At 44.5% G+C, this 22,386-nt stretch overlaps 1 protein-coding gene across 1 annotated transcript in view; it reads left to right on the top strand.

The window, feature by feature from the left end:
* The first annotated feature begins 354 nt into the window (after window positions 1–354).
* The window catches only part of CDC42BPA (CDC42 binding protein kinase alpha), a 296,719-nt gene continuing 274,687 nt past the window's right edge, over window positions 355–22,386 (top strand). Inside the window, exons 1-2 of the mRNA XM_081039105.1 lie at window positions 355–1,015; window positions 13,132–13,207. The gene's annotated coding sequence lies outside the window, so the exon portion shown is untranslated. The remainder of the gene's footprint in view (window positions 1,016–13,131; window positions 13,208–22,386) is intronic.

The following is a 22,386-nucleotide window of genomic DNA, read 5'->3' as shown; positions in this document are numbered from 1 at the left end:
GACCTAATCATCCTCCTGTTACAGAATGGATGCGATTCATTGTAGGAACATTGTGCTTTTCACAAAGTCTTCTCATACAGTTGGCCTCATATGGAGGCACTAAACCATCCTCAGTGTATGTGCTCATTCATGATATCAGTCACCCAGCCCAGTCACTTGTTTTGGAAACAATTGGCTGGACTCTTTATCTTTGTTCCGGGTCACACTGTGTCCTCCCTAAAGGATATATTGAGGTCCTAAGCCCAGTACTTCAGAATGTGACCTTATTTGGAAATAAGGTCATACAGATGTAATTAAATTTTCATACTGGAGTAGGGAGGGCTCTTAATAAGACGTCCTTTTACAAAGAGAGTCACAGAGACAGAGACAAAGAAGGAAGCTGCCATGTGAAGACAGAGGCAGAAATTGGAGTTATGCTTCCACTAGCCAAGGAAAACCAGAAGCTATAAGAGACCAGGAAGGATCTTTTGTTAAGAGGATTTGGGAGAAGCAAGGCCCTGTTCACACCTTGATTTCAGATAGCTAGCCTCCAGGACAGTGGGAGGATGTGTTCTAGTGTTTTAACCCACCCAGTTGATGGTCATTTGTTACCGCAGCCCAAGAAACTGATAGGTTCCAAGACCAGAAACTAGAACTGAGAGGCAAGTCACAGGTCAACCACAGAGAAGCACTGGTCCTTAACGGCAAGGATCCAAGTTGTCTGCAAAATCAGCTTCTCTGTGGAGGGTCCTTCATGTGGGGATGGTGGGATCTGGTCAGCCAGGTGCCTGCAAAGTTGAGCCAGCCCTTTGGGACTAGAAAGGGATGGAAGGAGGTCCACGGGCCTCATCAGAGAGGCTTTCCCTGAGCACCTACCTAAAGTGCACCCTTCCTTCCCTCACTCTTTATCCTCTTACCTGCTTTTTCCGCACAGCACCAGCTGACATGTTTTATCTTTGTTTGTTTACTGTCTAGCTCCCCAAGTACTACCCCAAGCACCGCTAGAACAGAAGCTTCGTGTGCACCGGGACCACAGGTAAAATTATACAGATTTTCTTTACATCCCCTCTATTTTTGCACAGGCGATTTAAAAAAAAAAAAATCTTCTTTTGTGTTTCCCTGTATATAGTGCAAGTCATTTTTGCCCTTTTAATCAGACAAAGGGTACTGAAAAGGAAGCTTTTTCTAACGTTTTGTTCGCTGTTCATTCATGTCTCTGGCATATATTAGGTACTCAATGAATACTTGTTGAATGAATGATTGAATAAGTGATGTTATGTTTCTTTTATTCTCTATGTCCAATTCACGTTAGTCTTCCCACAGTATTCAGTAACTTCTTTTGGGAAATTATTATGTTTCTAAGCCCTGCTGAAGAAAATCTAGGAAGAGGATTTGACCATGCCCGGGCCACACTTTACAAGGGGTTGTCCCCACCACCATTCTCCAAGGGTTCCTGATAGCCAGGTTTTATCACATTCCTAGAGTCTTGGTTCAATACTAAGTTTGCTCTACCGCACTGAATGTTTCCTTCTCTTATGCTCAACTCTCAGGCCTCCTTTAGAGAGAGCCAAAGGGAACACTGGCAGATTCCAGTATTTTCAAATGGCTTAATGTGACATTCCTAGCTATTGTTTTAGTCATTGATGAGTTCTGGCACTTCATCAAAATGGTACATTTGGACCTAGGTGCTGCTTACTTATTTTAAGACAGTCTACAGACTGTCCTCAGTTATAAAAACAAAGAAACCTTCAGCTCAGGGTAAGTGTAGCACATGGGGCTCTGCTAAGACCGTCAGCAGTCCCAAGAAGATAGCCATTCAGTATTATCCTAAATCCTGGTCTTCCATTTGCCATCCTTAGAACAACTGTTCCTGAATACAGGGACACTAGCACATGAGTGAACAAATGACTTCAATTTGTCCTCAGCTGGCCAGACCCCCTTGCCAGTCAGGCTAGCCCTAAAGTCACAGAAGGAGATTGTCCTGAATTTCCCTGAGAGCCAACAGCTCTGTTCCACTGGGAGAATAAAACCGCCAAGTGTTGGCACACACTCCCCCACCACACCGCCCAGCAGCGTAAAGCCAAGGACAGGAATGGGCAGTGCCTGTCAGCTGTTCCAAGGGAAAGGCTCCAAACCCATCTAAGTTTTAGCTTTGCTGTGTTCAGCCCTATTGCTGGAGAAGATTCACTACCCTTCTCGGGCGAGAGATTGACCCCCAGACTGGCGATCACTGTTACAACAAAGATTATCTTATTACTTCAGCTCTCATAGGACAGTCAAAAAAGTCAGGTCAAGAAAGTCAAGATGAGGGATAACGATCAAGTTAACATGAGGTTCTTAGCTAATGTGCAGGATTTCAAGAGTGGGCTTCTCCGTATGGAAACTACGTGTGTCTAGGGCCTTAAGTTTCATGAAAATGCCTCTGAGATGATCACTGATGAGGTCATCTGTAAAAACGTGGAATTTGGATTAGATGACCTCTAACGTCCCTTCCTGCTCTAACCTCTGCAAGTCTCATCATCTCCGTATTCTATCTCATATGGGTTTCCTGCTTATTAGATGTTTAGAAAAATAATAACTGAAAGTCAAAATGAGCCAAAATAGGCATACCTTGTTTTATTGTGCTTTACTGATGTTGCATATTTTACAAATTGAAGGCAAGACCCCCTACCAGCAAAAAAATTACCACTTGCTTTCTTGTGGTGGGTCTGGAAACAAACGCCCAGGATCTCCAAGGCCTGCCCATATTATGTGACAAAATGCACACACATAATTTAATTTAACTAGAAGCAGAAGATCCTCTTTATACAGTGTTTTGATAGACTCTATACTCCAGAAATGTCATTCTGTTCAGTGCTGCTGATCTCTTCATTGAGTTTGCCAAACACCTCTACAAAGCAGAAATAATTTCGTCTTAATCCAGATCCATTTTATTTTGTATAAAGGAGTGTTTTTTCAAGATTTGCTTGAGTCCTTTAATCTGAAATGATAATTCCCTCTGTTTCCATAGCACTGTTAACTTTCAGTGCCCATTCTTTTCTATTACATGTCTAGAGTATAAGTTTCATGAGAACACTACTGTCTTCTGGAGCAGTGTCCTGCACATAGTAGGTGTTCAATAAGTATCAGCTGAAGTGAATGAATGTGATGCTCACAACAACTCCATGGGTCGACAGAGATCTTGTCACTAAGTCCCTGTTTGACGGACTTGGGTACTGAGGCACAGAAGCCAGGTCGGGAAACTAGTCAAAGTCCCCCAGGTGCCAAACATTAACCTTGATTAGATCCTGATTTAACAAAAGAAGAAAAAGCTATAAAGGATGGTCATGAAACAATTGGAGACACTTTAATATGGAATGAGTATTACATCATATTATGAAACTATTGTTTTTCTCAGATGATAATGGCGGTGTGATTATTTAGGACAATGTCTTTATTCTTAGGAAATGAACCTTGCCATAGCAATATTTAGAGGCGGTATCATGATATCTGAAAATAACTTTCTATTGATTTAGTAAGAAAAAAGGTAAAGCAAATATTGCAAAATGTTAATATTTACTGAATCTATGTGGAGAGTAGTTGGGTGTTCTTTGACCTACTCTTTCCAGTTTTTCATTAAAAGTTGGGGAGAGAAAGCGATGGAAGAAGCCACACGGGGAAATAGTATATATGACTATAAGAAAACTTTAATCCTCTTTAGTTGTGGTTAATTTGGACTATCTTTATCGTTTTCTGTATTTTCCACATAAGCAGATACTATATAATAAAATATATTAAAACTTGAATCTTGAGAAGAATCTCCAATACCTTTCTAGAAGCACAGTGTGGCAGGCTGTATTTTCTCCAGATACCTGCCCCTCTACATTTATCCCATCTGGTTGCTTTTCTTACTATGAGACTGACACTTCTCCCACAGAAGGGTGAGCTCTATGTTCCCTCCCTTTGACTCTGGGCAGCCTCGGGACTGCCCCAAGCACTAGAATTTGGGAGTAAGTCATAAAGTATGTGACTTTGAAGGTTAGGTCATAAAAGAGATGCAACCTTCTTCTCTCTCCCCCTCTCTCTTGGGATACTTGGTCTTAGAACTCAACTACCACATTGTGGGGAAACCCAGGCCACATAGTGGGGTCTAGTGAGTCCTCACTTCTTGCTGACAGCCCCAGCTAGCGCCCAGCCATGAGCAAGCATCAATTGCTATCATATCATGTGAGTGTATGATCCTTCAAATGACCCCAGCCTCTGAGTCTTCCAGTTGATGCTCTGGACATTGTGGATCAGAAATCAGCCATCTGTTTTCTGGTTTGAATTGTTGACCATGAAAACAGTAAGCAATAACACAGGATATAATGCATGATTGTTATGCAGCCATAATAACACATAGGGACTGTGAAATCTTCTGAGGTAGAAGTGTGTTTGTTATTGATTTAGAAAATTGAGTATGTCTTCTGCGGGAGAATGACCAAAATGCCCTGTACTTGCGTTAATCTTTCTGGCCATTACCTAATCAGATGTAGTCTCTCTTCAGAAAAAAATCATTTAAATGTTGAAAATGAATGTCTGGTTACTGCAGAGAAGCCTAAGAAGGACATTTTTCGAACTCAGACTACTGAGGTTGTCCTTTTTGTCACATCTCTGTGCCAATAACACAGGAAGGTAGAGGCCAGGTTTTCTGGTTCTCCCTCTCAAGGACGGTTCTGTAGATAGGCCTCAGAAGTAGAGTGTCTTCCAGGGCAGTAAAAATACTCCATTGTTTCTGATTCATTAGCTCCATGGAAACTGAATCAGTTTTCACAGCTATGGTTAGATATTTTGGTAGGCTGTTGTCCTCATGAAATAAACAATTTCACCTCAAGTCAATCCCTGTTGATGAGTGTATATTATATATTTCACGGATGGGCTCTATGAAACCAACCAAACTGCACCGAAAAGCCCAGTTTTGAACAGTCTTCACCTTTCTTCCCAGAAGTCTTTCTTTAAGAAGTTTCATGAAGCATTTGTAATTGTTTGCTTTTCCTGTCAGACTTCACACATTTTGCCAGGTCATTATTGAAGGAAACATCATCACATTGTAATACTTCCTTTTTTCTGTCCAGACAAAGAAATTGTAAACATATGAGCAAAAAGGGAACCGTAATTTTATCTGAAACACTAATATATTTAGAGAGTGAACAACAATGCCACCCTAAAATTTCTCCGTGACCCAAATACATTCTGCTCTACTCATGCAGGGTTTATAAAAGCCCCAGAGAACAATTTACTTCCTTTCAATGATAAATCTACACAACATCTGCTTGGGCCATTGCAAGACAAGTTAGTTTCTTCATTTCTACCCACTAGTTCAGGTCAATTTTCAATAGTTCAAGAAAGCTATCTATCCTCCAAAGAACAGTATGAATAGTTGCAAAAGAAAAAGATCTATGAAGATCTTTTGGACTCAAATATTTTTCTTTCATTTATCATTTTCAAAATGTTCATTATGAAGGTGAGCCGCCTGACGTGATTCACTTATTGAAATTCATAGTAGGGTCAGTTGATGGCCAAGAAAATGATCTACTTCAAAACCATGGAAGAAAACTCTTAAGAGTATATACTTAACTCAAAATTGCCATCTTTAGCAGTATCATTAAAAAAGAAATGATATACATGTCATTCTTCTAATTAGGCATAACACTACCTTACAAGTTATATATGTGTCAAAAGCCACCTCCAACTGCGCCAGCCTATAATCTTTTTAGTCCATTTATGTGGCAATCTTGTGTTGCTACCTATTGTTTTATGTGCACGGAGGTACTTAATAAAAGCTCTTTAAATAAATGAGTACAAATATTCTACCTTCCTATAGTGTGCATGCCTTTAAATGCCAACTCGCATTTTTGCTGCTCTCTACCACTTCCATTCCATAAAATGTAGGGCCATTGTTGCATAAGCTATTTGTGTCCAAGTGAGTTGCTTTAACAGCTCTCTCCATACTCACAGGCAGGTTCTGCTTCTCTGTTCCAGACCCTGAGGGAATCTTTCCAAGATGCTTCCCTTCTATTAATGGACTTATTCCCCCTTGGTAACTCTGCTTATGGTCCCTTTGCTTCAGACCCAATTTTCACCCATCGTCCTGGTCCCTCTGATAGGTTGAAAGATGTTTCAGACTCTTCTTGGCTGCTGTCCCCGGGTGCCACACCCTGCAGCCTGCCCCATTTCTCTGTGCAGTCCCAGGCTGGGAGGGAACTTCAGACAGCTTGGATTTAGTGGTAAAGGCTCAGACTTCTGTGACCAGACTCCAAGGTGGACCAGCCTGGTTAGCAAAGTGTCTACCTCACCACTCCCCTCGCCACTCAAGGGAAAAGAACTTCTCAGGAAGGCAGAGGCACAAAGTAATACCGCAAGGGCACATGAGGTTAGTTTAGTCTCTAGCACTTTGCTTTGCATAAATATTGATTGTCATGGTAGATGGTGGAAATGATGATCCCTGCTACCTGTACCTTTGTACCCTCAGGCAAATCTAAATTTCTCTCTGTCTGTAATTTTATGAAATTTTTGGGATGGTATTGGTTAAAACAATTATATAGGTTTCAAGTGTACAAATCTGTAATACATCCTCTGTATATTGCATTGTGTGTGTGCTCACCACCCAGAGTCAGTTCTCCTTTCATATATTCAACCCCTTTCACCCTTTTCTACTTCTCTCCCAACCCCCTTGCCCTCTGGTGAGTTTTTGTTTGTTTGTTTGTTGCTTTCAGTTTTATATCCCACATATGAGTGAAATCATATGGTTCTTAACTTTTACCATCTGACTTACTTCGCTTAGCATGATATTCTCAAGATCCATTTATGTTGTTGCAAATGGCAGTATTTCATCTTTTCTTATGGCTGTGTAGTATTCCATTGTGTATACGTACCACATTTTTATCCAATAATCCATCGAAAGACACTTTGGTTCTTTCTATGTTTTGGCCACTGTGAATAATGCTGCAGTGGACATTGGGGTACATATATCTTTATGAATAAATGTTTTTAAATTTTTTGGATAGATTTAAAGGAGAGGGATGGCTAGGTCATATGGTAATTCTATTCTCAATTTTTTGAGGCTCCTCCCTACTGTTTTCCTCAGTGGCTTCTCTTTAGGGATACTCAAGCATACGAGGTTGGACAATTAAGTTCGTGAACTTTCCACCATGTAAGTGCAGGGTGGAAAGTTCGCGAACTTAATTGTCCGACCTTCATAAGTTCCTTCTCCATTTACTTCATAGGGCAATCAGTGTGGGGCAAGAAACCACAAAGCCCTGTCTACAAATTAAAGCAACACATATTATAGGCTTGGTCTTCCCGACAGAAAGGAGGCAGCTGACTAATGGTGCTCAGGTCAGACTTCCTGCACCAGCTGGGCTTACACATACGGTGAATGCACATGAATGGCTTGGGCTCTGTGCCCGTCATCCCTGGGGCCTTGTTGTCCAGCAATAGGAAAATGGTGAGGCTGTGTGACTTCTTTACATCTGTGTTCACCATCCCTCAAGTCCCCCCCATCAAGCTCTCTTTTGTTTTTCTCTGCATTCTACAATGGGCCCTCACTGGCTTCCCGAGTAGGCCCATTTCAAATCCATTCCCTACATTCCATCCAGAGGAATCTTTCAAACTGCAGACGGATCCTGTCACTTCACCCCTTTCCCATGAGGGGAAAACCTTTCAGCGCTTCTTTTGTGTTAAGATGAAGGTCACGTTCCTTCAAAAAAACAAAAAAAAAACAACCAGCCTGCTTTGGGCTCCTTCCGTTCCCACAGCCCGAGTTAGTGCCGCCAGCCTTTGGTTTCTCTGCTCTGATCTCACTGACCTTGTTTTCGTCTCTCATATACACACATATGTAATGTTTGCCATGAGGGAAAAGCACAAGACATTTTTAGAGTAGATAGCAGAAGGAGGTCAGGGAAACTTTCCCTGAAGAAGTGACGTTTGAGCTGTCCTCTGAAGGGGTTTGGTCAGGAAGACTGTGATTGACAGAGAAGAAAAGTCCTGCATGCAAGAAAGAGCTTGTCTTATTTGGGGAATTGAAAGAAGATCCGTGTGTGGGTGTGAGAGCATGAGGTGGAGAGGACACCAGATGAGATGTAGGGAGCTTGGTCTTAATCCCAAGAGCAATCATAAAATCCTGCGTGATCTTAAGCAGGCTACTATGGATTGAGGGAAAGGCCAGGAGGGAAACAAAGAACATCTTTAGGAAGGAAGCTAGGTGAAAGGGTGGTTTGGATTAGGGGAGAAGGAAGTGGAAATGGAGAGAAGTGGGTGGATCGAAAGAGTATTTTGGATTTGGGAGAACTTGATAATGGATTGGAGGTGGAGAGTATTCCCAGGATTTTGGCTTGCACACTTCTCTCTGTAGCATTTACAACAAATTACCTGTCATTGTCATCAAGTTGGGGGACGTCGTCTTCAGCCTCCCACATCTAGGTACACAATAAATGGATGAATTATCTGTCTCCCATGACTGGCAGTGCTGCAGTTCCTAAGTGACCCAGACGGTGGCAGCACGTGACAACGAGCCAGGCACCTTTTCTGTGACCTGAACTGTGTTTCCCCGCAGAACTGCGATTTTGACTCCCTTTGGGAGTTTTTCCCACATTCCAAATTCCCAGAAAAGTGCTCTTTCTCCAGCCATTCTGAAGCTGCCTCAGTGGAGGGTGTGACTTAACCAGGGAACTTTTCATGTGGGAGCCAAGGCCTGAATTTAGTCAGTCATTCTGTGGCTAGGGCCTCTGTATTTTCTGCTGCGGTGGTTGGGCACACAGGCTTCTGTCCGTCACAGAGCACTCAGGCAAAGGCGTCAGGGCCTAGCAGGACATTTCTTCTTTCTTCCCGTTGCTCCAGGCTGGGCAGCAACGACCGAGGTCATCTAAGCTAGCCCATCTCAGTTATGTCAGGGGAAGGTGGGAAAAGCCCAGGGAATGTCCCCCCGCCCCCCAGAGTTAGAAGGTGGGTTTGGATCTAGGAAAGGGGGGTTAGGATGAGCATGGTCAGAGAGGGGAAGACTCATTCTGAAAGGAAACAGGTTGAAAATACGCCAGTGAAAGCACTGATTTATCAAGAAAGTCTAACCGTCTGGGTAAGGCAAGAGAAAGACAGGGGCTAAGTGCCAGGGAGCCAAAGGGTGTCGACTCAGACGAAGTATCAACAGCAAAAACCCAGTGAGGGACACAGCAAACTGAAGGTCAATTTAGGGGACACATTACCAGGAGGAACACAAGGCAGAATCCAGAACCTTCTCCCCAATGGCAGGGTCTGGTTTCTGTAGACCGGTGTAAAGGTCTGTGGCCACATGTGACAACACGCTCAGGACTTTGTCTCCATTGCTCAGATTCTTGGTCACTGACAGAACACCGTGTGAAGGGTTTCACTCTGTACGATAAATCACAGGAACCCCCATTCACATTAGCACTCTCCTCTGCTCAAAATCTGACCGCTTTAAACCCCTTTTGTTTCTCACCCTCCTATTTCTGCTCCTATCGCTCTGACTTCTTGATCTTTAGAGACTAGAAAGAACTAGTGGTTCCCAGTTTCAGGAACCCCAATCTCTCCTGACTTCATCCTATCTCCCTCAACCTCTGGCTCATTTCCTAAAGTGTCATAATTTCATTTCATAGCTTTATTAATATTATCATATTATATTTTAGTGTATATTATATATTTGATGATTATGATTAATATCCTTTTTATCTTAATGCTTTAGTCAGTTCAAATCAACAAATAAGTGATCAGAATCTGCTCGGTGAATGGCCCATCCATCACTTAATTCAAACATACATACTTTAAAAGGACAACATATGTATCTGTAATCAGTCATTTGTTCCCTCATATTGAATGCTCGTGCTCACAGGTCACCCCTAACTGGTCTTACATAAGTTCCAGCCTTGGGTACCCTGGCCAGAACTGCCTGCTAGACTCTCCACCACATCTGTTGGCAAATGTGTCCCCAGCCTTGTATCTGGTCATTGGTATGTCATGTGCTCCAGCCACCTAGTATGTGCCAAGCTCTATGCTAGATACTAGGAATCCAAAGATAAATAAATCATAGTCCGGAGCCTAAAAGTGCCCACAGTCTCGGGGAGAGGGCAGTGTGCTGAGTGCCATGGTAGAGGTAAACACAGTTTGCTATGGTAGGCTTGGGAGGAAGGGACCTAGAGAAGGTGACACTTCAACAGAATTAGGCAAGCGAGGATGCAGGGGAGGGGAAGGATATACCAGATCAAGAATTCTTGGTGAGAGGAATTGTAATTTTAACACATTTGGACAACTGCTAGTCATTCAGTATGAGCTCAAAAGACAAAGCCAGGAAGTGGTAAGAGATAAGGCTTGAACCGAAAGATCTTGTGACCAAATCATAAAGGGCCAGGCTAAGAATTTGTTACTCTGAAGACTTTGGACTTTATCCTGAAGGCTTTGGGGAGCCCCCTGAAGGATTTTAAACAGCAGAAGGAGCTAGAATTGTCAAGCTGGAACTGACAAGAAGGCCATGCAGGTCTCCAGTTGGATGGATGGTGGTGGCATTTGCCGAGATACGGAATGCCAGGGGGATCAGGTCTGGGGGCAAAGATTTGTTTGGGGCAAGTTGAGATTAAGATTCTCTGGGAGAGTCACACTGAGATGTCCAGTAGGCAGTAGGTTATGCAAGACTAGAGTTGATAAAATCCATTTGAACCTCACACCCATTAAGATGGCTAATATCAAAACACTAGAAGTTAACACATACGTTGGGGAGGATGTGGGTCCCTTGTGCACCGTTGGTGGGAATGTTAAATGGTGTAGCCATTATGGAAAACAGTATGGCAGTTCCTCAAAAAATTAAAAATAGGACTACCATGCAATCCAGCAATCCCACTTCTGGTTATATACCCCAAAGAATTGAAAGCAGGGTCTTGAGGATATGACTTATCTGCCCATGTCCATAGCAGCATTATTCACAATAGCCAAGAAAGAGGTGGAAGCAACCCAACTGTCCTTGACAGATGGATGAAAAAACACAATGTGGTCTGTACACACAGTGCAATATAATTCAGCCTTAAGAAGGAAGGAAATTTTAATACGTGTTACATCATGGATGCAGCTTGAGGACATTATGCTAAGTGAAATAAGCGAGTCACAAAAGGATAGATACTATATGTTTCCAGTTATATGAGGTACCCTGAGTGGTCAAACTCATAGAGACAGAAAATAGAATGGTGTTGCAGGGGCTGGGGGGAGAGGGAATGGGGAGTTGTTGTTTAATGGGGACAGTTTCAGTTTTGCAAGATGAATAAGAGTTCTGGAGCTGGGCAGCGGTGATGGTTGCACAATGTGAATGTATTTAATGCCACTGAACTGTACACTTAAAAACAGTTGTGATAAAAAAAAAGCACCCCAAAATGGTTATGATGGTAGATTTATGTCATGTGTATTTTACCACCATTTTTTAAAAGGGCATTTGAGCCGTAGATAGTGGTTGGGGAATCTTTAGACTACATAGACGGCAACTGAAGCCATGACCTACCTCACTGAGGCGAAACTCTCATACAGAGGACAACTATCAGTTGTGGGGTTGGCAGAGAAAAAGGAAAATGCAAAGGGGCCTGAGAAGTAGCAGCCAGAACACAGGTGGGAGAACAGGAAGGAGAGGTATGTGGAAGTGGAGGGAGGGGAGCAGGTCTCCGGGTCAGAAGCCGCAGACCTGCCAAGAATGAGAAGGATGGAAAGGAATCCTGTGTTCAACAACAAAGAGTGTTTGTGACATAGGTGAAGGCAGCTGGGAGGAGAATCCAGATGACAGTGGGTGTGGGGTGTGGAGTACGTGGGCTGAGGAAGTAGAGAAGAGTTTAGCATCCTGGAAGCCTGGCTACAGAGGGAGGAAAGAAGGTGGGCTGGCTGTGGATGCGGGAAGTTGAGAACGAGACCATTGGCTTTGCACCTTGCTCTAATTTCCTGCTCACGCACCATCCCTCTGCCTAGATCCAGATTCCAATGCCCACACGAACACCTGGCCCACCAGCCAGAGTCACTCTGACGTAAGAGATTGGCACTCTAGTTGCTACGCCTGCCATACTCTCCAGAAGTTGTTTAGCTGAAGGATACTTGCTGGTCTCCAAAACAACCCTGACCAGATCAAGTGTTCAGAAGGGCCCAGCTCAGGAGATTGGACTGCATGGCAGTCTCCACGTGTCCACGCCACATCGCCCCCTGAGTCTTCCTTAAACTGTCCTCTCTGCCTGAAATGTGGTCCCCGCTGACACCCACAACTTGGTTTTAGTCTCACGCATCCTTCTCTGAGACGCAGTTTGGGTTTCACTGCAGAAAGCCTTCCCAGGCCTTTCCTCTCTGCCTGGGGTGGGTGCCGGGCCCCTCCTCTGTGCACCCGCCACAGGGATCCCGTCTTATGAAAGAGCGTTTGCCACGTTGTATGGTGGTTCTCTATGCTCGTTCCCTGCACGGAGCTGTGAACAAGCAGAAAGCTTCTTGTTTTTGTAGCCCCTGCTTATTGTAGGTACTCAACAAGTGTTTATGAAATGAATGAATAAATGGCAATGAAAGATTAGGTGGATGTTGCCTAGTGAGCAACAGGACAGGAAACCCATTCGGAGAAAGCAGTACATACTGAATGTTTGCCGGGGGCACGTCAGGTATGATGGGTAGGCAAAAAGGTAGGGACCTTAGCCTTAGAAAGCATGTGCCCGGGAGCCCTTGTCAGCATATCTTTCACGTTGGAAACAGGAATGGTAGTTATATTTGGCCTCTGTGCTCTCCAAATTATTTGTTCATACTTGAGGGTGGCACATTGTGCACAATAAATCTTTGTGGAGTAGATGAATGAGCCTTTATTACAGGACTTATAATACGATTTTCTAGTTTTTATGTGCTATTTCCTCCTCTAGACTGTGAGCTCCTGGAAGTCATGGACTGTATCTCACTCATGTTTGTTAACAGAATGTAGCACAGAGCTTTGCATATAGTAGGTATCACAATGTTTATTGGCTAAAAGAATTTCTAATTGAGATATGAGCAAGGCACACACACCCACACACACATGTATTCGACACTCTGTTTTTCCCGCCCCCAATGTTCTGTTTTTCCATAGGAAAACAGGTGAGAAATCCATTTCTTGTTATTGGTTTTTAATGGGCTTGAATGCTTCTGCAGGTTTCCTTGGCAGTTGGCCCTGGCAGCAACGGACAGGCTTCCATTGCGATAGAGAATCTGGGAAGAAGCACCACCGGTATGTGTGGTGGGTGGGGAGTGGGTGCACCTGGTCCTCATAAAGCTTGTGTCTGAGCGTTTCTCTGAGAGGTGGGGCACGTATGGTATTGAGACAGACCTGCCTGTGGGGGGGGGCACCATATTGCATCACAGCTGTGGAGGTGGGGGTGCAGGAAGGTAAGCTGAGGCAGCCCAGCCAAGCTGCATGCTTACGTTTATGAAATTCTCCAGTAGGTACACAAAAGGGTGCCCAGTGGGTATCCAGTCTAGATTCCCCTCTTCTGGTCCTCTTCTGCAGCCAAAAGAGCTCCCCTGTGCCCCTCCATCTTTGTCCCGCCTGCAGGGGAAATGGGTTTTCTCAGCAAAGATGAGGTTCTCAGGTGGGCTTAAAAGAGGAGTATTTTATATTTTTCCTTTACTGATGGATGGAGCTTATCAAAAACAGAAGGCAGGTCTTCAGTGCCACAGGTGATCTCATTTTGGAGATTCTAAATGTTGCCACAGGGGCTGGATCAGAGCAAAGATGACTGTCCCTCCTGCCTTCTCTGTGGCCAGCTCACCACCGCATGGTGTTGTGCTCTCTGGCAACCAGCCCTCCAGCCTTGAATCCTCCATCCTGACCCTAGGAACAAGCACTAGTGGCTCCTGAGCCTTACTTCAGCACATGTCCTTAGGCCTCACAGCTTTGATGGGTCACACCAAGTACAGTCCAAGGTCATCCGGGGAGGGGAGTGCCCTTGGTGATGGTTGTCTCTTCTAGGGCTTCCTGCCTTTGGCTCCAATTCCATAAACAGGGATGGGAAAGCCTCACGCTTGAATGATCTAGAGCCTGATTTCTCTTGGACTAACTAGATTTCTTTCCTGCTCTCTTCAGAAGAAGGGTTGTCCCAAAGCATGTTGTGTTTATTCCCAAGGAAAGGAGCTGGCTTCCTCTTCAGCTAGTTTTCTGCTCTTTGTTATTTGTAAGTTCCAACTCTCCAGCCTCCAGCTAGGCAAAGTTATTCTTAGTAGCTACATGGAAACCTCATAGTCACAATGTATTCTGATAAAAGAACAAGGGCATTATTTGTTTTAAAAAAAAGTGTTTCAGAAATACTTGCTTCCCTCTGTGCTAACTGCTCCCCTCTGTTCTCCTACCCTCTCCCAGCTCATTGCCATATGTGATCATTTCCCAGCATTAAAAATAAAACACCTACCTTGTAATTGGACACCTTGTAATTGGACACAATGTGACTAGTTATTAATTTTAGGTGGTGGAACTATGGCTTTTCAAGTAATATTTAGACTTTTCAGTAACTTTTATATTGACCAGAAAAAAAAGAAACCCCCTGCAATAAATTGCATTCCATGCTCTTTCCCGTGGCGGTTGGTGGTTCTGTTGCTATCTCAGTTCCCAAGCTGTGAGCAGGGCCGCACTGTTTCCTTTGAGCACAAGGAGATCTCAGTGTTCCAGGCCAGTGTTTCTCCCACCTAACAACCTCCACTTGCCAACCATTCTTGCTGGACCTGGAAGTGAACCACTGATCCTAAAGATTAAAAAACAAAATAGGGAGATATAGTGTCCCCAGGGACCGCTCTGCTTCACTCTACTGTGGATTACCAGCTTTGCTCCAGTTCCCAGGCTCAGGAGGGGGACAGATCCCCCTCCTGGCATGGTTCGGACCAAGATGACATGGGCTTGACACTTGAGGGAGCTGTGCAGGATGACACCAGTGTTTGATTCCAGAACTTCAAGGGTTCACGCAAATTAATCACACCCTCCTTTGCCATCTGTTAACTGGCAGGCTGGATCTCTGTGTCTTCGTTTAGAACAGGGGTTCTCAAGCTGACTCACATATGCAGCAGAATTACCCAAGGATTTGTGAAAACACAGATTTCTGTACTCACCCCCAGAGTTCCTGATTGGATAGGATGGAGCGGGGCCTGAGAATTTGCATTTCTAACAGGTCCCTAGCAGATGCTGACGTCACTGTTTGGGGATAACACTTAGAGAACTACTGATTTAGAAGAGATGGCTGGTGGTTTTTTCTGTGTGCTGGGGTGAAACAAAAAGGTCAGGTGAGCAAAGGAAGTGGTGCTTTGGTACAGGTCTGTGCTTCCAGGTGTGGTTATAACTTAGCAGCTCACCGTTTCCACTTCTCTGTGCTCCAAACATTGGGGAGCGGGGCTGGTTGAGAGAGGGTACGTCAATGTGGATCTCCACCCAGAAGATACTTTCTCTGGTCTTATGGTGACGCCTGCTCACGTCCCTGATTGGAAGTGAACTTGCTGTTTGCCTTTCCAGGGTGTTGCAAATTTACCAAGATGTTTCTCAAAATGTTTCATAGCATAACTGGTGTTTGAAGCCATGTTTCAGGGTATCCTGATTCTATCTTCTCTTCCCTCTTCCTGTTCCCATGGCATTTTTGTCCCCCACAAATTGGTTGAGTATCTGGTTGTCATCTATCTATGTCAGCCATCCACTGTCATGGAGAACCCCTTTCTTGGGGTTCTGCAGTAAGCCTCGATGCACTGTGGACCAGCTAGCTGCGTCCCTGGAATTCTTGGAGTTCTGACTGTTTTCTGCTGTGATTCGAGTTGAGTTATTGGTGACACTAATGGAACCAGGAAGTGGAAAAATCCCTAATATGTGTGTCCTGTGTGTTTGGAGAAAGGGGAGAATGTCGGGGTGGGAAGGGGCAATCTTTGTTTTCATTGCTCAGTAAATTCCCAAAACAATCTCCACTTCCAACATTTAGCACTGAGAGGAAAATCCCCAAGCACATTTTAATAACCTAAAAGCTTGAGCAGCAGGAGCAGAGGGCAAAAGGGTTGTTACTATACTACAGTTTTCTTATATAGCAATAAAATTTAGTTTTTATTATGGGACTTTATTTTTAGAGCAGTAGATAGTTTCTACATAGAATTATGGTTTAATTTTTATTCTCTCTGTATAATAATTCACTGTACACATACTGTATTTTACAAATACTTCTGGGGTTACCAAATTCTCATATATTAGAAAGTTCAAACAGCATCTATCTTAAAAAATAGTTTTCTCTTAACTTGCACACTTTGGGAGTGTTTTAGAAACCTTTTTGTTCTCCGTTGTGCTTTTTCAGGTAGTCCAATTAGACGCTTCATTACTTTGTCCCTACCAGGGATCTTAGATCTGGGGCCATTTTTATTTTTTCTGAACTATGGGGACCATTTGGTAACTTATCTAGAGAAACAGATACATTATAACATTTGCCATGAAAAAAAAATTGAGAGTAGTGAGTGGTCCCCAGACTGGGTTACATTTGTGTTTTAACGCACCTTGCCATTAGATGGTAGTATAGTAATAGACATAACAATTTGGGGGCAGAGATGCGGTCTCTTTCTTAACCCATTTAAATAAACTCAGGTCTGTTGGTCTAGTACAACCATCAGGCTCTTCTCAGGCCCCACAGGGTGGAATTAGGCCGGAGACTTCTGTCCTAAGTGAGACTCCAAGGAAAGTGTGGGGGGGGGGGGGCGGGGCAGTGCTGTAAACAGAATTTACTTTTGATTACAGGAAGCCCTGCTACCTCCAGATCTGGGATAATTATCATTTAAATCTAACAATGCTTGGATGGGGTTGGAAGTGTTATTCTGAGACTCCTCAGCACAGCTTTTGGCTTCACTACTTTTCTAAATTTGGATGTTGGAATATGTAATTCATCGTTCCTCTCTAATAGAACGGCTGTTTTTCCAACATTCAAATCAGATGCATTTCTTTAAATTAGAGTTTAATTTCCGTTCCTCGTGTTTCTACTCTCCTAAGTTGATATTTAAAAAGCAAGCTGTTTGGCAACTTCTCTCCCACATCATTTGTGACCTGGGAAAGAAAGAAATGGCTCTTCTCGCGTTCTGTCCCTCTTCAGTTTCAAGAGTTACTGCCCTCTGACACTGCTGTCCTTCTGTCTTCTGCAGTGAGTCATAAGGTGTCATTCTCAGGGATTTTATGCCCCAGAGGACAAAAGAAAATCAGGTCAAGGGGACTTGCATGGAAATTTAAACATTCTTAAGAATGCCAAATTTGGCTTAGTTTCTAACATAATTGAAAGACTCTCAAACAGTATTATAAAAGTTAATGGACCTATCCATGGTGGGTAGAAAAAGAAAAAGAAAAGCCAATTAGACCTAGTTTCAGTGAAGGTAATGAGTCCAAGAAGAAAACAAACCTGGAGAAAGGGAAAACAAAGTGGAATTGATGTGTAAGCGTTCCTACCTTAGGAATCAAGGTGCTGGATTCTCGCAGGGCCCTGAGGAGTGGTAGACTCCTGCAGCAGTTCACCTGTGTGGGGGTTTCTCGCCCCCAGCCTGTCAGTGCTCCTTTAGGAACCTGGCGTTCGCTGGATCATGGCCACGGGCTGTTTCGCTGTTTAGTTACAGGCTTCCCTCTGTTCCCTTACCCTCTCCAGGGAACATCACAATTGTCACAGTCAGGAGCTGGCCCCCTACACCCTGAGCCTGGGGCGCTCAGCAACCCTGGCCTCGTCCTCTGAGTTTGGCCTATCGTCGCAACTGGGTGGGGGGAAAGCTGTCCACCCAGATGAGCCAAACCTAGTGAACACCTACCAAGAAGGTTTCCACTGTCCCCAGGGGCTACTGAAGCCCCCTCTGTTTCCTCCCCATGTAGTGACCGTCACTGTCCTCGATTCTGCAGCCTTCAAAGCCAGAGGGTAGAGCACAGCGGTGGTGCCACCGAGGCCACTCTGCTTGTGGGGCTGGAGTGTACCTCCATGCTTCTGGTCCCTGGGGAAGACCTGTGGGAGCTGAGACTTCTCTAGGCCTGAATGTGGGGGATCCCTGCCTGGAAGGGCCACTATCCAGCCGCCCCAGCTATGTTCCCACTGGAAGGACTACAGGCCACTCCTTGCCCCCGTCTGTTGGTAAATTACTTTTCCTAGAAAACAGGTGCTTCCTTAGGCCCTGAGAACTCTATTGTCCTGCCCTTCGGCACATCTTTGCTGGCCACTCCCAGGGATATTCCTACATGAAGGGCAGGCTTCACTCTTCTGCCCTCTTCTTTATTGTGGCTCTAACTGCGTGCCTTATCTGTCCGCTGTCACATGAAGTCTCCAGATATAGAAAACTATATAACAGTTAAGATTTATTGCATTTTACAATCGCTTGTGGTGGGTATGCTGGTAAATGTTTAATAACCAGCTTTGGGTGTGGAAGGAGGAGAAGACTCTAACTTGTAGCATTTGCTCATGTCCATGGTGTAGATACTCTCACCGTGGCCGAATTCAAGCTACCAATGTGATATCACGGAACTTGGGTGTTGGGAAAAGCTGGACACAAAGAACTTTCCCACGCAGACATGAGCCGACTCTACATACCACCGATGGCACACTTTCTCAGAACTTCTCAGCTCGTCTGGTCCAAATCCTGAACCGATTTCTGTGAGGTGGGGAGGGCAGATATTATTTTCATCCTGTAGATGACCACTCTTATGTGTCCCACACAGGTGCTGGGTTCATTAGGACCGCAGGGCAGTTCCTCGAACAATGTCCTTTAGTTCAATGTAGTTTTGCTCAAAATCCTTTCATGATAACATTGAGGAGATGCCGTGGGAACTTAACTCTTGTTTCTGTCCATCAGCAAGGGGTAAAATTGACACTTCGTGATATGTCATTTCACTTAAAGTCACAGAACCCATCAACATTAAGGGAGGATTCCCTTTGTATTCATTTGAGACATGTGAGTCGAACAGCGGCCATATGCAGATTTTCAAAGGAAAGAACTGAAAACTGGTTTTCACAGCCCTTAAAAGCTTTCATCCGTGAAAGGATATAGAAGGATGAAGAAAACAAAAAAGGGGATTTGTGAGGAAAGTTGTGATTGCACTGCCCCCCTGAGAGGGGTGGGGCTGGGCGAATGTTACCTCCCTGGCATCAAGTCTTGCAAGAGAAGAGCCTGCCTTTGGGGAACTGAGAAAGCTATGGCAGCCTTAGCAGAGGGAATAGGCAAAGAAAGAGAAAATAGGGCTTCATTTAGGAAAGAACTGCCCCCCCCCCAGAGGAGGGACCTCATGTGGGCCTCATGATGGAGGGAGCAGGTGAGGAAACATCCTAAATTTGACCCAAGAGTTGGCCTGAGAAGGTGAGGGAATAAGGGGATCATGAGAGGGAGAATGTGTGTGGGAGGAGCAGCCAGGAGGAGGATGGACGGCATCAGGGTGGCTAAATGAGATGAAAGCAAACAAACAAAAAAAACAGACCCAGGAAAGAGAGTCCCTTTAACCATCTGCCAGGCCCTTCGCCTGGTACGAACCGTATTATTATCCCTTGGCTTCTGCTGAAGTGAATATGACGGTGTTAATAATCTGGATCCTTGGTCCAGACACCCAATTTCTGAAACGAGACTGTGCTTTGTGATTTAAACGTCTGCCCATAGAATGATCTAATACCCCAGAGCGAGCAGAAAAATTCTGGAGTCCATGGCATTTCATGTCATGGCAGGAAAAGAGCTTTCCTGGTGGAGTAAATTTTGAAGGCGCAGCGGGCAACAAAAATAGAGCTGCTTTTGGATCACATCCCATGAGTGGTGCTGGTCCAACGTGTGGATTTGGTGGTTAATGGTGAGTGGCAGTCCTCTGGGACCAGTCTGATCTGCAGGGTTCTCTGCGGCAGGGTTACTTGAAGGACTGAATTGTAATTAAGGCTGAATTTAAAAATGCATCTTTTAACAGGACAATACTTTTGCAGATGGAGTGATTGCCTGAGTCAAAATTCCATGGGACAGATTCCCACTCTCATGTGTAGTCTATGCAAAATCTCCCCAGCCCCTTCCATGACTCAGAAGGTTGAGGATTGCCTCCCCACCCCACCCCTAGTCTCCTTGAGAAGCCAACACTAAAATTTACCCCACTGACCAAATTTTATTGTGTGACATTTCAGAGGGTTAGAATGAGCTATAGCTGTGCTGGCAGGTGGCTCCTGGTTCCAGTTTGGAGTATTTGCCCCCAGAGGTACATGTTCTCTGTAGAGAGTCTGATAAAAGATGTTAATGGAAAGCTGTATTAACATGCAACATCCTCATGCGTTCTGCCAGGTTCAGAGGTTTGGAAATCTTTGATTCTGTGTCTTGTCTGCACCACAGTCCAAGAGCCAGAATTTTTGCCACTCTCCAGGGGGTACAGTGTTTGCACATGCGAACTTGTGCATGCGTATGTGCTTGTGTGTGTGCGCGCGCGTGTGTGTGTGTGTGTGTGTGTGTGTGTGTGTGTGTGTGGCCGCTGTCACCACGGGCCGCAGCTGGTGTTGATGGTGTAGAAGCGCTGAGTCACTCTGGCTGTTTAGTGGCCCTTACATCACGTTCCATTGTCCTTTCTTCCTTTCTAGGCTTTTATGGACTCTTTCATTGTTTTTGTTTTGTTTTGTTTTTCCCTCGGGCCTCTCCTCATTAGGAAATTGGGGTGTAAAAACTAAGAGGCACTGGGGTGTCTGAACAAAGCTCTCCAGAGGGACAACCGTCCCTGCTGAGAACACCCAGCCCCCCCAGATTCTCGCTGGGGAGGCGCCCGCCCAGCACACAGAGGAGGTGGCCAGGGTGCTGCAGGGGGGGACCCTGGCTTATTTTTCTGCAGCTCTCCCTGCTGTGCTAGTTTGAACTGGAGCTGATGAGTTTAACAATCTCTTTATACATTCTGAATCCAACCTTCTTCATGCCCCGTTTTAGCACAAGTGTAACAGGTGGTGCTAATTATCTGTTACATACATTCTTGGAGAGTGCCATGCAAATTTATTTAAACGACGATTTTGACCCAACAAGCTTGTCATTTTATTGAAAAAAAAAAAAGGTTTTGGTTATAAAAATACCTATTATTATGGAAAAATTGGAGGGAAAAACAGAAGAGCATAAAGGATAGATAAAATAAGAACTGGTTCAAAATGAAATGCCAAGATGCCCAGACTGTTTGTTAAAGGAAATAAAAATTATCCATAATCCATCACTCAGGAATGATCACTGTTAACATTTTGATGTATACTTTTCCAGTATTTTTATGTATCAATTGATATGTGCATATGTTTTTACATTTTATTTAAACTGAAGAATATTCTGTGAATATACTGTTAGGTCACCAAGCCATATTCTAGAAGTGCTACAAATTAGTACAGTATGGGCAGATAGGGCTATATCTTTATTTTATTTACTGTCACTTCATTTCGATTTCTAGGATCTTTCTCTTGCACAGATAGCCTCATCCATAGGTCCCATCCCTTCCTCCCACTTCTGCAAGGTTCTGTAAAGCATTTTCTCCCGTCCCACACCATCTCTTCTTTGTTTGCCTTCTGAGAATCCTCAATGTGCATCTGTGTCAGGGATTCTCAAAGCTGAGGGTACATGGGAATCACCTGTAAGGCTTCCACCTGAAACCCTGGGTGGGGATGGAGCCCAGCACCCTCTTTTGATTCAGTGGGGATGGCTGGGCAAGTTCCCGGCTCATGTGGCTTGTGTTGGTTCACTACTGGGACCACTGATACGGGGGAATGGATAAATAATTTGATTAAGCCCTTTCCTAGCATTCTTTGGCTCCTTGTCCTTTTTCCTTAGGGCACTTATCTCGTCTCCAAAGCCTTGTTTTCAACTTATGATATGTCCTCCTGGTGTCACTACAAAGGACAGAAATGCTTTCTTAATGGAGGATTGGAATTAAAGGGTTTGAAGAAGCCCCCCAGAACCCCTGAGAGTAGAAGCCAGAATGATATGTCCTTCACTGTCACCCCATCACATTCTCCTAAAGAGCTGGCTCAAAAGGAAATGCCCAGATGCCCAGACTATTTGTTAAAGGAAATGACACATTATCCTCTTCCCAACATCTGGTAATTCCTGAAAGAGTCAGGCCCTGATAATACTGTTGACTCTCTAGAAGCCTGTGTCTTCTTTCCCAAGGGATGGGGGGCTGAACCAAGGAGGACAGAGTCTATTTTTGGTGTCAGCCTGAGGGGCCACCTTGAGGAGGGGGAGAAGGGTCACTAGCAAGCTGTTCTTGAGCTGGGAACGCAGCTTCCTTCCTGTCCAGCCCTGGATTTTTAAGTTTCAGATCTGTCGTGGAGAGCCGAATTGATTTAAAAATGCCATCACAGGCCGGAATGGCTCGACACTGTGGCAGATGGACTGATGACATGGGGAGAAGAGATTTGGCAGAGCACGGTGTGTTGAGGTCGTAGCAAAGACGAGCTGTGT

Source organism: Rhinolophus hipposideros, assembly GCF_964194185.1.
Source record: "Rhinolophus hipposideros genome assembly, chromosome: 26".
Lineage (NCBI taxonomy): Eukaryota > Metazoa > Chordata > Mammalia > Chiroptera > Rhinolophidae > Rhinolophus > Rhinolophus hipposideros.
The sequence above is the reverse complement of the archived record's forward strand: the minus strand, read 5'-3'. Positions and strand labels throughout refer to the sequence as shown.